The 16,434-nt window shown below is 37.9% G+C and overlaps 1 protein-coding gene and 1 long non-coding RNA gene across 3 annotated transcripts in view; one reads left to right on the top strand and one right to left on the bottom strand.

Moving 5' to 3' along the window:
* Window positions 1-16,434, bottom strand: part of LOC133837361 (hemicentin-2) — a 70,861-nt gene that overhangs the window by 38,582 nt on the left and 15,845 nt on the right. The window lies entirely within an intron of this gene.
* LOC133837362 (uncharacterized) overlaps window positions 1-16,434 on the top strand; it is a 43,042-nt gene that overhangs the window by 17,405 nt on the left and 9,203 nt on the right. The window lies entirely within an intron of this gene.

The following is a 16,434-nucleotide window of genomic DNA, read 5'->3' as shown; positions in this document are numbered from 1 at the left end:
CACAGTCCATAGTATCAGCAAAATGCATTCCTATCCCCCGTATCTTGCCATCTAATTAAACATGAATACTATTTGTAATGTTGATCACAGTTGAATCAGACACAAGTGAGTGATTTATCTGTGATCGGATATTGATCCATCTTTTTTAGAGTAATCTTAATGAATATTTTGCAAGTTATTCGTATTTAAAAACAAAAAACAATTAAGACGACACTGTGCTCGACTTTTTATACCCGTCACCCGTAGGGAAAAAGGGTGCTATATTTGTGCCTGCAGGAAATGTATGTAACATGCATAAAAAGGCATTTGCGACTATATAAAATATGTATATTCTTCATCAGCGTAAACAGTCTAGACGTCAGTCTATCTGTCCCTGTGAGACATAGATATAGTTTTTTTTCGACACCACTCATGTTTACACGTAGAACAGGCTTGTCAAAAATCGAATGGGTAAGCGTAGTTTTTAAGCTAGAGTCGCGACTTTCGGTACATAGAATAACAACTGTGTCGTTTATGATTCCTAATTTGGTCGCGAACAGAGACAAATTGTAAAAGTTATTTAAGAAATTCTTTTATATGAACAAAAACATTTATGGACTTACAATGTGGTATATTTTGTACTCTATGGTATATTTTAAATGTAGTACTATGTTAATATACAAAATATAGCCTTTGGTATATCTTAATATTTTAATTGTACGTTTTATGAATAATACCCTATTGTTTTGTTTTTATTAAAAATACGTAGCGGGTATCTCACAGTTTAGTACACTCGACTTTAACTTCCTTACTTGTTTTATAAATGCAGTATCTTAAAGTATACCATATTACATATATATATATATATGTATATATACTCTTAAAGAGAGTAGTTTGTTCTTTTGTTTTTACAATAATGTAGTGAAAATATATATATGTATGTACGTATGTATGCCTGGCCAGGATATTTATCTTCGAATCGTGAACGTGCTTGGGGAAAGCTTTCTTACTTGATTTTTGTTAACTTAACTGGGTGATATTTTCCAGTGTTTCTTCTGTTCATTTTACTATTACTCTGCCAACAACAGCTGTTGACCAACTGTAGTTGACGTTACTTTCGTCGATCCATTTGTCCAACGGTCTACTATTTGTGTATGTCTGTATGTCGAGAGTGAATGCTCTTTGAGTAGCTGACGATTTTTGCTATTTTTGTATGCTTTTTGCTGCTGAGAGCCAAAAAAAAAGACAAACACAATTTCATCTTTATAATTTTCCACACGTTACTGGGAACTCATCTGCATATGCACACACACACACACACACACACACGCACACACACACATAGACACGGTCGCACGCATGACACAAGTAGGTTTGTGAGTGCAGTGCAGCAGCAGAATGTCAGCGAAAGTGAAAGGCGCAAAGTGGAGAGATAGAGAGCGAAGTGAAGAGTGCTAAGAGGACAGCACTCCCAGGCGCAGTACCAAATGGCAGTAGCATACCATATCAGTAGTAGTTGCAGTACCCATGCACGTAACTATTGCCCTTCTCCATCTATTTCCCTTCTCCATCTATTTCCCTTCTCCAGCTGTGAGGAGGATGTGCCACGCCTTGAATGTAGGCCACTGACAAAATGTTGACTTTAATGTTGCTGTCGCTTAAAATTTATGCAGCTGACGGTCACAGCTCGTCCCGGCTGTCAGGCTTGTCAGTCTTTCAGTCTGTCATTCCAGTCGAGAGGGAAAGCGACAGAGGGCTGGAAGTGGGGTGGGGTGGGGTGGAATGGAAATGGCGACGTCATCCATTCTACTTCATGGAAGGGGCAACGACAAGTAGGCGAGCTGGCGATGCTCGAGGAGGCGGCAGGAGGCAGTCAAGCGTGCATTTTTCACGAAAATTTGAAGCACCAACCACATCTGAAGATTTATGCGGGTCGCTTAATAACTCACACACACACACACACACACTCAGATACATATTACCCAAAGGATATCCAGAGGCACTCACAAATATTCACCCACACACGCATATGCGTGTATGAAGATGAACGTAATTAAAAAGTTTGTCTAAACAATTCTCTAATTAAATATTATTTGCCGGTCGCCCACACATTGAGCTGTTGAGCTTCCATGGAATAGTCGAAACAGTTTCATGAGTTCCGGAATGTGGGGTTTACGGTTTGAATATTAATGACCTGACATTTGGCTCGATGAAATTTTCGAGCTGCACAACTTTCTGCCAAATGCCACAAATGTTGCTCAATTTGGTTATGCTTTCCTTCGTCTCCTCCTCTTCTGACTCATTCATCTCATCTCTCTCGCTCTTCTTCCACGTGTCATTGGTTTTCCTTTTCCTTTTGCTCGGTAAAACGAAATACCATCAAAACAAGCAGTTTCATTACCCACCACAGTTTTCCATAATAGCTTAATGACTAAACCACCAAGTACATAGTTGAGCTACCAAATTGAGCAGCTCTTACTTATTCCAGTTGAAACAACATCGTGTAGAACTCTCTCTCGCTCTTTTTATCTATCTCTTACTCTTTTACAGTCTCTATTTTTTAGTTTGTGAATTGAAAAGTAGCAATGTATGTGTCATCGGTGAATGCGAATGCAAAAACCCATTGAACAAAAAAGTTACATCCACAAACTTATTAGTCACAGGTTTTTTTTTTTTGATTTTATAAAATCAAATTAAAAAAACAGAATTATAAAGTTTAAAGTTGGGGGAGATAAAAATATCTCTAGATATAATCGAATTATATTAATGAAATGTTATTAAATAATTTATTTTTATTTAGGAATTCTCAAAAGTTACTCGGAGCCATTTAGGTTAATTGAGGTTTGTAATTAAATATTGTCTATTGCCATTAGGCCGATTAATAAATAATGGTCTTGACCATAATTTGAGTGAAATTTTAATAATCATAAAGTTATAATTGAATTTCTAATCAAGTTTGACAGCTGGCTAAATTGATTTGCCACTTCTATCCAACCGACAATGAAAAGGCCAAATAAAATACAATACGATAAAGGGAATTCTTAATTAAATGCACATTTAGTGTAAATGTAATTTGTTTAATCGAATCGAGTACAAGCAACAATTCAGGAGTGAACTGAATAATTCCTTGATTTTATACAATTTTGCAAACAATATTGAAAGTTGTTTACTCAATTTCAACAACTGACAGTGCTCACAGACATATAAACTGCAATCGAAAAATCGCATTGTTGTTGCTGTTGCTGTTTTTGCTGCTGTTATTATTGTTGTTCTCGCAACAAACTATATCATTCTTTCAGAAGAAGCTGTTTTTTTTTTTGTGCTGTTGCTGTTGCTCAACGCTTTGCCCAGGTCTCTTGGGAAATTTATCTAAATGTTGTTTCAAAACTTCAACTCTGGCTGTGTGTATGTGTGTGTGTGCAACCCGAGGGGGAGCTGTATATAGAGGGAGAACTCTGCATGAATCCATTTTTCGCACTCACTCAGAATCTGTTTTTGCAGCGTATATTGGCTATGGCTTGTACCACAGGGTTTTACCCTGCTGCTGCTGCTGCTGCTGCTCGCACCCAATTTGCTATAGTGGCAGAACACGCAGCGCAGTTGACACAACTAAAGACATTACACAACAGATTACGTGTACAGGGCCGTAGTTAACCAAGAGTCTGTAAGAGTGTATGTGTTTGTGTGTGTGTGTGTGTGTGAGTAGCTATTAAACTCTACCACTCTCACGCACAAACTGCCTCAGCAGATTTACAACAACAAATTTTTATGTTTTCGCTGAGAGTTAGACGGGGGGCAAAAGTAGGTGTGGCAGCCAAAGCAGTGTGAGTGAGCGTTGACAGCCCAAAAATCCGAATAGACCCATCGACTAACCACCCCATTGCCCCACAACGAGCCCGAGCCAGAGCCCCATGTCCTGACCATCGACTGAATTAATGTTTGTCCCCTCCTTCCTTCTCTTTCCTCCGTCCCGCTCACAGACGCACCATGTGACCCGACCGTATCCACAGCAGCAACAGCAGCAGAAGAAACTTGTTTTGACAGGGCCACGAGATGCGTATAGTATCTTCGCATCTAGGAGTATAAAGAGACATCTACATACACACGAGAATGTATATATTTGATGGTAAATGTGGACATGTGTTGGCACGACTGACCATTCGCAAACTAGAATTTTGTTCAAACTTTATTCTTGGGCATCCTCGCTCCAACCCGCTTCTCTCTGCCTTCATCTCTCTTGGCACGTGCAACTGTCCGATGAGACGACGACATCAACGAGAAGACAACAATGTGCAGAAGACACTTCTCCAACTCCTCATCCTCCTTCATCTAACATCCTTTTTGTTCAATCTGTCCGACTGTCCAACTATCTGTGTTTCACTATGTCTGTCATCACGTTGTGTTGCTTCTTTTAAAGGCTTCTTCTATTCCAGACTCCCATTGTACTGTCTCAAATTATCAATTAAAAAAATTCAAAGATTAAAGTTTTCCTTTATATAGGAGTTCATATTCTTTTAGATTTTAAAGTAAATTGCACATTTTCTTTAATGTCTCAAGTGCGCTGCAGCGCGACCAATGCTATCAGGAAACGGGAAAAATACTTTAACCAACTCAAGTTGTTTATGTGGGAACGAATGCTTTTCTCATAATCCATATGACTGAACTCAGGTCACAGACAGCTGAACCTTGGTCACGTTTTCGAAACCTTTGCAACACACATATTTATTTTCGTACGCACACACTTGCATAGTGTATAGGAATGACCAATATAAATGCAATACATTCTTTTGTAGTTAAGCGAAAATATGTCTGTGGCGCCCATAAGAGAACCGAAGAGGTAAAGGGGAATGCTGGAATGTATACAACTGGGATAGAAAACGTAAAGTCTATAAAAGAAAATATTGCTCCATTGACTCCACAAACCAGTTGCCTGCCAACGTTCACAATCTAACGAACAATAGCCCGGCCAGCTGACAGCAGAGCAACAGAACAGCAAAAGCAAACAGTGTAAAGTCTAGTACAAAAATCTCAGGTTTAGATACATATATATTTGGGACAGTTTGTGGTTTGTTTGCTGTCTGTGACTAAAGTGGTCCGCCAGCTAAAGATGCTGCTTTCTTAGACAACGATTACCCAAATGAAGTGCAATCAACAGATATACATATACTATGCTATCGACATAATTTTCCAAAATTATTCTTGTGACCATTCATACGAATGTTGCTTTGCCGATGTTAGAAACAATAATAGATACGGGTATCTATGGGTTTGTTAGAAACAAATAATAAATGACTGTGTGGGGTATCATAAGGTAAAGTTGTTAAAGTTCCTGTCACTCGCATAACTCACAGGATGTACAGACGTGAATGTGCGTCTGCTAATAAATTGCCAGTACTTAATCATCTCAGGTGGCTGTAGCTAACAAAGTTTGACTTTAGTACTGAGCATATTCTTTATTTGCTGTGTATGTTGTGCACAATATCAGTGTTGTCCATTTATTTGACAACCCTACTCGTGATGAATATGAATTATTAGCTTCAGCTTAATAAAAACATATTTTTTATGTGCTCCGGCAACCCATAGAAATTACGTATACGCAAGTTGTGCCGGACACCTTTGAAGTGCTGGAATACAATTTGGTTTTAGTTTCGAAATGCATAGTGTAGTTCGACTGACTCCGCAATGCCTCAATTAAATTACCAATTAACACTGCCGGCGTCTGTGCTACAATGTATTCATGTTTTTATACCCGCTACCCATAGGGTAGAAGGGTATTATAACTTTGTGCCGACAGGAAATGTATGTAACAGGTAGAAGGAGGCATCTCCGACCCTATAAAGTGCCGTCAACAGCCGAACGATATAGCCATGTCTGTCCGTCTGCCCGTCCGTCTGTCCGTGAACACCTAGGTCTGAGAGACTATAAAGATAGAGCTATAATTTTTTCGACCAACAAGTTTGTTTCAATTTTATGAATAACAACGTAATTTTAAAGCTAGAGTTGCGAATTTTGGTATGTACTAATTACTATAGTAGTTATGATTCCTAAAAATTTGGTTGCGATCAGATAAAAATTGTCGAAGTTATTAAAGAAATACTTTTATATAGGCAAAACGCCCACTTACTAGGGGTCTTGCTTTGGCTGACAATCTGGTATATTGAGCTATCTATGGTATATTTTAAATGCGGTACTATATCGATATACCACATATACCATTTGGTATTTTTAGTATTTTTGCAGTATATTTGGTATATTTTGAGAATAATACCGAAAATTCATTTCTTTTATTCAAAATGGGTATATCCACAGTTCAACTGTAGCTTTATTCTTATAAACGGAACAGTTTAGTGCCAACAGAAAATATATTCTGTCTGCCTTAATGTGCACCTAGGTCTGAGAAATTAAAAGAGCTAAAGCCAACAGAATTTTATGACAACACTTGATACTGTTGGTCGCAGATTAAGTTTGCTTTATAAAGTTTGTTATAAACAAGTAACACACGAGTGTGCTCGACTAATCCATTGAATTTTAATTCTTAAAATTTACCAATTTAATATTCTGGAAAAATACTAAATTTTATCAAAATATTATTACATTCAAAACACATAGTAATATTGATTGTCATAATATGTTATCTATTGTCAACCATAAGTAGATAAGACCTGTCATCAGCCGTCCTATGTTGTATACAATTATTTCTTAAATAGCTTCTAAAATTTTCATTGGACTAATCAAGTTTGCAGGAATCTTAAAAACTATTGAATGTGTGTACTACAAATCGTGTCTCTAGCTTCAAAATTATGCATGCTATTCGACGTATTGTTGGGGTCTGCATTTTCTAAAGACACACAGTTAAAATACCCTTCTATCCTATGCGTTACAGGTATAAAAATAAAATTCAAAGTATTTAGTTTTAAACCTATAAAATAGGCTATTTAGAAATGTTTGCTTGTACAGGAAGCAATTTAAAAGAGACAATAATGGATACATCAGTCATATAAGTGTTTTATATTTTTAAATAATTGGAAGTTGGAGTATCACAGTTGAACTCTCTCACCTGAAGTTTTCCCATTTGTTTTGGAACCTCCTTCGGCTATCTATTTAAGTGCAGCATAACTGCAATGTATATTCTGAAAATTGTAATAAATACTTCTATTTTTTAATTTCAAATTCCGACTTTAATTTAAGTGCCTTTTTGCATGCAGACAAGTCATACACAAACACATTCAGCTTATTGCATGCATCTGGGTGTAACTTTACTGTTTGCTCAAGTAGATGCAACTTAAGCTTTATTTGTGTGCTTAGCACAACAGACACAAGAACAACAACAACAATAGCAGCAATAGTGCCAACAATGGGGCAATATCATATGCAAATAGGCTTGGCAAAGCTGCAACCAACAATTGCAGCGGTAATTCGAGTAACAACGGCAACAGCAATAGAAATTGCAATGCAGTGAGGCAGCTTTGTGCGCTGATGCTGCAAATTTTCACATTAATAAATCTTTTGTTTGCTAATAAATTTCTAAATAGCTTCACTCAGTGTTTATTTATGTGTTTATTTGCTGGATTTGCCAAGCCTCTCTGTTTCCCTCCCTTCATCTGTAAATGAATAAGCACTCATATCAGTTAAATTTAACAAGTTTCAACAACATTTTACATACATTTGGAGTTAGGCATTTAATTTTTCTTTTATCCTGTAAATAGTCTTTAACATAATGTCTACAGTCTTTCCAATGTCTACAGTCTTTCCAATGTTGCTATACTATAAAATACTCTTTCATAAATTCTTAGAAATATAGTTCTTAAAATAGATTATTTTATAATAGTATTGAGTAATTCTTTAACTTTAACGAATTTAATAATATGTATATTTGTAAAATACATAAAAGTTCGTCAATTTGTCTAGTTGAATTATTCTGTAAATCAATTTACAGAAATATAGTAGAATGGAAACCTTAAACCTTTGGGTCAGTAAGAAATATATGTATGTAGTAGGTGAAAAGATTCAAATAATGTATATATTTTTGTATAGCCAAGTTGTGGTTGTGTCTGTTTTTTCGCCTGCCGTCTGTCCGCATGAAAACTTACATACAGTGTATCATATCGATATACGAAATTAATATATCGGCATATTAATTTATATTATTTGAAGAATAGTGCCGCATTGTTTTGCTTTTTTGTACTCGAGCACACTTGACGGTAGCTATCTTACTTACTTACATAAAAAAAATTTAAAACAAGTCAATCTGCTATCAATAAAATGTCATTAACATTTATTTATATACATAAGTAGTACATATGTATGTATGTGCAGTCGTCCAGAGCGAATTCTAAATTGGTATTTGCATATTTTATGGTAACCAACTGATTGTGCTGAAAATAAAAGTTTAGCCTTTCACACGTCTCGCGTTGAGGGTCTTCTTCGGGCCACATTGTCAACGCTTTGCACGAATTATTAAATCATTTTCCCACGAGTGTCAACACTTTTCAACGGCGGTCGTCCATTGGGGCAAGCGGCAGCTAGCCGGACAGCGGGTGGAGAGGGGCGACCGCAATGAGCACTTTAATATTTAAGACTGCTTGAAAAATGCAAAAGACAACAAACAAAACAACGAGACAAAAGGCCCACAAAACGGCACACAAAAGACTAAAGACAAAAGACGAAGCTGAAGCGCAGCCCAGTTAACAGCGTTATGTAAAATATGATGAGGGATTCGAATGTTCTTGCCAAGATGAAAGGAGTGCGAGGAGAGAAGAGGGGAATGAGAAGGAAACTCCGCCTAATGGTGAGAAGCGACGCCAAGCGGATTTGGAAAGCGTCATAAAAGTTAAAGACAGGCAAACAGGCCGGAAGGTCGCTCAACTGTGTCAATGGCTAAGTCTGCGTGTGTGCGTGTCTGCGTGTGTGAGCGTGTATTTGCATATATGTCTGTGTGTGTGTCTGTATTTTTGGGCTCGTTCGCTGGATAACTGCTAACGGGGGCAGACAGCTTCATTAAGATAAACCAATGGCTGCTAAATTGTTAACATTAAGCATACATAATGAATTAAAGGCAGCTGCGTAGTCAAACTTTAAGTTACTTTCACACACACACACACACACACACACATACGCACACACGAACATCCTTGTTCACTTCATTCCATGTACATTTCACCTTAACCTCAGCAGAGTCACCACCACCAGCATCAGCAGATTATGCAGTCTAAGTTAGACAACCGCCTTTCCCCCCTTCTCTCTTGTTCCCAACTGGCGCATACATTCTGAGCTGAGCCATGTTGTTGCCTATTTGATGGTCGGTAGGCCTGGGTCTAGGGCCTAGTACTGGGGCTGAGGCCGCTGTTTAGTCATTCGTTTCGCTTGTTAACAGTCCAGGACGTTGGGAGGTAGAGGGAGAGAAACAGAGAGAGAACGGCTTCTGGAACGGAAGGCACTTCTAGGGTCTCAACCACCTTCGCGTCAAGGTTGAACTGCGGCTGCTCTGAAGCTGCCTTCGCTTCGTAGCCATATCCTCCAACTGAATGACTGGCAGATTCCAAATGCCTTTGTTCTTGTTGTTCGCACTGTGTGCTCGGTGTTTAGCAGGCTTCTGTATTAATAATTTAGCAGCAAGTTGCGATTACTCGACGCTCGACGGCATTTCACATAATTCACTTTCATTTGTAAGTCCTTTCCTTGTGCTTGTCTTCCACCAGACACCTCTATAAAATATCTTATTCTCATGCTCTACAGGCGCACAATTAATTTTGAGTTGGCTTGTGGTTGGATATTTATTGATATGCAATCGAAACACAGCCACAGGGAAATTATAAACGAAATTTTAGTAACCTGTTTGTGTAATTCTGAACTTGCAAGTATCTTTTAATTAGATTACTCCATCGAATATTGTATAAAAGGAAATTCAACAAGTAATGACGAATTACAAAGTAATTCCTTCCTTTTAGAAGTCTAAAAGCTCTTTAAATCTCACAAGAAATCTCAAACTGAGTCCCATTAACCTTATATCTATTTACGAATTTACTTGCGATAGTTGTGCCTTTAAATATATTTCAATATTCACTCAGGCATCAAACAATTTTGTTAAATTCTTCGGCAGCTGTTGTTGTGTATTATGTGTGGGTGTTTGTGTTTGTGTGTATTTTATCGCATGTTCATTTTCAGTTTGTTACAATTTCGTCTTCACTTGGGCCAGAAGCCCCGGAGGTCATGTTCTTGGGGTTTTCGCTTTCACTTTGTCGCTGCTCAGACAATTTCAGTGACCTGCCCTGACAGCATTGCCTTGCCCTGTTCTGCCCTGCTCTGCTCCACTCCACTTCACTCACTCTGCTGTCTCTTTGCTCTCTTTTGGACAGTGTTTACTGTTGACTTTTTTACATAATTTTGCCGCATGGCTGACTGTGTCCTCCTTTGCGGCTGGGCCAAGACAATTTTGCCAAGCATTCTTTAGCTTTATGTCTCGCTCTTGTGTGTGCCCGTGTATCCTGTGCAATACATTGACATTGGCAGGCAAACGCCAGGCTGGCAGGAAGGCAGAGAATGTGCTTTGTGGTCAGAGCTGCTTGTAATTTACTTAAAACCATTCAAATGGTAAAATATATACAATGCAAACAGCACTCGCTATCGTCTCGGTATGTGGGCAAAGAAGCTTTAAATTATGTTATCAGATCGGTTTTGCTGTCAGGCTTCCAAGAATACTGTGGCCAGTTTGACATAAATCTGTCGACATTTCGGGCTGCTCAGCTCACAAACTATATTTTGCTTCACTTAAAACCGGCATTAAATGCGCATATTTCCTGCATTCTCTCTAATGCACTCTGGATGCCACAGGCCGAGGATTAGCTTTCCGTTCCACAGATATTTAATCAAATTGAAATGTTTAGAAAGTCGTGTGTTGTATGTCGTGTGCGCCCAGCGCCCTGCGTCCTTCGTCCTGCATCTTGCGTCGCTCATACGCCACGTTGCCCTCCGCATGAGCAGAAACTTAGCTGGGTCACGCCCTACCCAACCCAACAATATCCGACCGCCCACTTGTGCTTAAGACTTTAACTCACAGGAAATCCCGTGCACGCTTCGTTCCAGTCGCAATGATTTCGACTGATTGCCTCGATTGTTTTCGATTTACTTGGCTTCACATCGAGGGTTGGAGGGATTACTTTTGCGATTAGAGTGCACGGAGAGTGGGGCGCGGCCAATAGATAGACAAAGTGCTTCTAATTTATATTAATTGGAGTGCACTCAAAGTTGACACTTTGCAAACACTTCAAATCCAACCGATGGTCAGAAAGTTGTCCTATAATTGGCGCCATTTAAATATCAGCGATATTTAAAATTCCGACTGAAATTGTCTTTAAGTTGGGACTCAAAAGAGAACCTTTATTAAATAAAAAATAAAATTCTTTCATTCCACCGTCGGGACAACGAGGCCAACAATGGTTCAGTTGGCGCTGGGAGGTTGCTCGGGGCGCCATTAAATATTGACGCGCCCAAAGAGGTCCAAAGGCCACAAAAGAACTTCTAATGGCGACATTGTTGCCATCGTCGCTTTACCACTCTAATGCCGCTTTATGTGCTTTATTAAGCCCAAAGTCGAGACATCCACAATACGAGGAGGTGGAGTAAGTGCTGAGTGTGTTGAACGAACAACATCAAACGCGAATTTGTGCCAGGTGAAGCATTAAAACGCCCAATTAAATTCTTTTGAAAAAGAAAACTTTGCTTCTTATGGCCGCCGGTTGCTTAAACTTTAGAATATTTGCAAAGATCTTAAGTGGAAAAGCTGTACTAAGCACCACTTTATTAAAGAAGATAAATTGAGGAATTTTTCTAATCTTCGTCTAAACTTATTAATACAAAGATCTAGGACATCAATAGAAACCTGTATTAACTATTATTTGAAGAAAGGTGCAACATAAATCAGTAATTTTTAGTGCGTTGTTCATTTCTCTTTGCGGTTCTCACAATTGAATAAAAACTTTTTGGGCCACTGAAATGTAAAAGACCACTCGACCTCTGAGTTTCTGCTGCTGTCAGCCTTGGCCAGGATGTGCCGGATATGGGCATTATGGAGAGCACGGTCAATTTATTACATTGGCGCTTGCCTCATGCATGGCTGCACATTAAAAAGCAAATTTAATTAACTTGGCCCAAACTTTTATTAATATTGAACATTATTGCGGGACGCCAGCTGCCTCCCGTGACCTCAGCCAGCGGAGAAGAACCGAAGAGCCAAAGCCAACCATGCTCTCTCCGCCAGTTCTGCCGATGACAGAACTTGTAAGGCGCCAAGGCGTTAACTGCGCTAAGCAAGCTTGGCCCATAATAATAAAAAGTAGCGTATAAGAAAATAAATAAATAAAAGACAGCATCACCACGCATTACGTACACAATTTACTTTATTACATAAACTGATTATAGTTTTAATGCCGCCCAGGCGACCGCATCGCATCGCCTCCCAGAACCTTCCCACTACTCTTTAGTCTTCTCACCAGCCAGGCCATAGTCGCAGCGCAGCGTTTGTCGTCTCTGCTCACCAGACCAGGCAGGAAAAGCTTAATATCCTGCCGTTATTATCATTATTAAACTGCGAATGGCATAATAAACGCACTGGGGTAACCGCAGAATGTTCAACGGCACGAGCAACTCCTGAAGATGCTCACTGCACAGTGGTTCGCAGTAATTAGAAAATGCATTCAGTATTTCAATGGAAAGTGAATTTTGAAGTGTTGAAATAACTGTTGTGAAATTGATTATTGGTAGTTAACAAAAAATGATATAGGAAATTGCGGCATGGATTTGACAATTTGGCAATTATTATCAGAAATTAAAGAATTAAGTAATAAATTCAAGATAAGTAAAATTAAGAAAATGTCTAATATAATATTTTAAATAATAGTAATAATTATAATAATATAGTATAAATAATATATATAATATTAATTGATGTAATTTTTAAATCAACTCACACAGTTTTACAATAAAAATATTATTGTATTAATATGGACATAAAAAGAAAATAAAATTTGTTGATAGTTTTAGCAGTGTTGCCCCACTATGCAGCAGTCCAGTGACGTTGAAAATGTGCTGTTTACTGCTGGCTTAATGCGCGTGCTGTGCATTCCACGGATTATACGGGTATGCAACTTTGCTGTACTCACAAGACAGTCAACTCCAAAGACCGTAATCGATGTACGGTTTGAACTTATGAACGTGTCATAATCTATTGCAGTGAATTTTATTGCGAATACTTCATATATGATAGCACCGACGCTTAGTGCAACAGTAACTTTAAAAATAAAAGTAACAACAAGCGAAGGGTAAAGTCATGACCAGCTGATGCTGTTGCCGTCGCCGTCGCCGTCGCCGTTGCTGCCACAGCGCTGAACTTAACGTTGCAGCACGCGCCGCATAAATACTTTAAGTGGCCTTTTGGCCCCGGCCAACGGACGTCCATGGCCAAGATTGAACCATACTGTGCTCTGTGCGCTATACGCTGTGCACAAGTCGTGGCAGTAACTGTGGCTGTGGCTGTGGCAGACGTGGACCATTTATGACTGCATAGCTTAACGGTGCACTCGAGTGCCATTGGTGGCACGCTAATTTCCAAATGCTTGACTGCCTAATGCACTTCCAAGGCTGAGGATTATGTACCCTTACTCAGAGACTGGGAATGCGTCGCAGCTGCCTCGTAATGCGTTCTGTTTCATGTTACACACTTGCACTATACGTGCCACATTTGTCTGCCACACACTGATTTCATTTAACAGCTCATACATTCTGGTTACGCTCTACGTATACGTCAACTTCATGTGCAACGGTCAATACGCTGAAAAAGCCTTAATTATTCGTTAATGATGCATTTTCCCAAGCAGATTGCATGCGAGCACGCAATACGGACACCATCTGCCTGGACACGCCATATTGAAGCCATGCAAGAGTCAACTATTTGCTCACGCGATAAGTCTGCATTTTCACGGTTTCTGATTGGGATTTTGGTTGCACACTTACTCATCCTAATTTTGCCAGCTGCAAACGATAACTTTGTTAAATAGCGAAATGTCATATTGTTTTAATTTCCGTTTGTTCTTGCATTTTATGGCAATTTGTTGTGCGTATACGTAATATTATGTTTACTGCTTACACAAACAACATCGTAGGCGTGGAATTAAAGCAAGCTAAAAGCATTTGTCTGACGCAGTGAAAAAGCCGACATGTGTATATTACAAATTTACATAAATCCATGCGAAAATGTTTGCACTGTCCTTAAGCCGTTGGCTGTTGCTTTCACATGCGAGTATTACCAATTCTAGCCATTAATTTGTATTCATGAAATATTTTATGCTAAGCTCGGGCGTTGCTTTTCATTTTTTTTTTGAGCCTTTCTCCCTCTGCCCGTTATCTTGTTATTTTGTAATGCATTTTAAAATGTTTGTTAAGCAACCGGCAAATTTTCCGCGAATCCAAATTGCTTGTTTGTACTATGTATAAGCGTATTAGATTTCGCAAAGCGAAAGTCGTTGTAAGTGTTCTGGCCTGAAAATCTTTTAAGGGTTTTCAATATTTTCGCATTTTTCTACATGCACGTGGACTTGGTTCTTACACCCACTTTTGGCATATTTCTACTACTGCTTCCGGCGTACAGATTCTATTTGAAGTATACATCCTCCGTAAAAATTCAAATTTAGATGTTAGAATCATATTATTCCTATCCATTTATCCATCTTGTTTCTTTCTTAGCTTAGCTTCTATTTTTCCATGAAATATGAAGCTACACTTGGAAGCAAATCAATTTGACTATTAACTTTTTCATATTTTCAGAAATTTGTGAATTCGATCTTTATCATACTGATTATTTATATTAGAGCAAATATATATTATATTTTCAGTAGACGTTTTTGTCCATACAAAAGTATTAAATAACTTCTACAATTTTTATTTGATTGCAACCAACTTTTCAGAATCAATAAATACTTTAGTTATTACTGTAGCTTCTAAGTAATGTTTGCTATTCGATTTTTGTCGATTGGCGGAGGTGGAATTGTGGGTGAAGGAACAAACTTATAACAATATTCAGATGCATTGGATTTACAATAATATTTTTACAAAATCAAACTTTACTAGAAAGCAGAGAAGCCTTTCAGTTGACTACATACATTCAAAAACGTATGGGACAACAATTTATTGTCATGTTTCGACTTTTGATAAGATCAGAATTTTAATTAAATTAGACATAAATTGATTTTGTCGCCATTGTGGAGGAGTGAAGAGAGCAAGGGAGGCAGAAAGATGTGCGCATATGGCAAAGGAGTGAAAGAGACAAGGAAGCGGTAATCAATTAACAGTTTATTCACTGAACATGAATGAAATTCACAAGCCGATATACGATTATGTATGAATATGTTCAGAAGCCAAGCAAGCACGCTAAGCAATTAGACACACATTCACACATACATATGTAAATATGTAAGCTCCGACAGGAAATGAGAGCCGCGCGTCAAAGCGGAAATGCATACATTTGATATATGTATGTACATATGTACGGCAAGTGGCTGACTATCTTATTGCGAGATATTAAATAAATGAAATTTAAAATGAATCGTGAGGTTGTGAATTTGTGTCGACAGATGAATAAATGCAGATTAGAAATTAATAATTTCATTTATTTAAATCCCATTGTTAGCCTATCATTGGAATTGTAATTTCATACATAATACATTTCTTTGCAACCATAATAATGTGGAATTTATAGTGAAATTCAGTCTTTAAACATTTAAATATAATTCTTATATAACGTATTCGGTTGCCTTTATAATTATTTTTATTAACTAGCTGCTGTTTCTCCATTTTATTGGCACACAGCATAATAACAATTTTAATGAGTTGTTGTATTATATTTATGCCCTGCAGCATTATTCTTTTTAATTATGTAACAACAAATTACGGACTCAATCATAATAAGGCAAAAGCAGCGGCCATGCACAATGTGAAATTTAAAACAATGAATGGTTTAAACATCTCATTACTTGTATTTACATGGATCACGAATATTTCCGGAATTCCGGTCAGCTATATATGTATACGATGGCCAGAATAATGCACTGCTTATACGTATATTTTATTGTAAATCTTTATTAAAGATCATATTTTCTGTCCTAGCAGTTTTAGTTTATTTACCCAATAATTCTTAATAATGCAGTCTAAAAATAGATTAATGGCCCACAGTATATTAAAAAGAAAAGTAAAGTTGTGGCCGCAGACTTCAGATCTTTTGCCGTATTTAATTAATGTGGGTGTTTTGCTTCCGGGAATTTTAAAAGAGAATTAATTCCATTTGTCTGAAGCTAATATGCGGTTAGCAATAATTAAATTTTTATAAGACCAAATGAAAAACGCAAAAAGTGAACAAATGAGACGTTTCAGAATTTTACTTATGTCACCCACGACATAAATACCGAG

This window comes from Drosophila sulfurigaster, chromosome 2R (genome assembly GCF_023558435.1).
Source record: "Drosophila sulfurigaster albostrigata strain 15112-1811.04 chromosome 2R, ASM2355843v2, whole genome shotgun sequence".
Classification (NCBI taxonomy): Eukaryota; Metazoa; Arthropoda; class Insecta; order Diptera; family Drosophilidae; genus Drosophila; species Drosophila sulfurigaster.
This window is presented reverse-complemented; position numbering and strand designations above follow the sequence as displayed.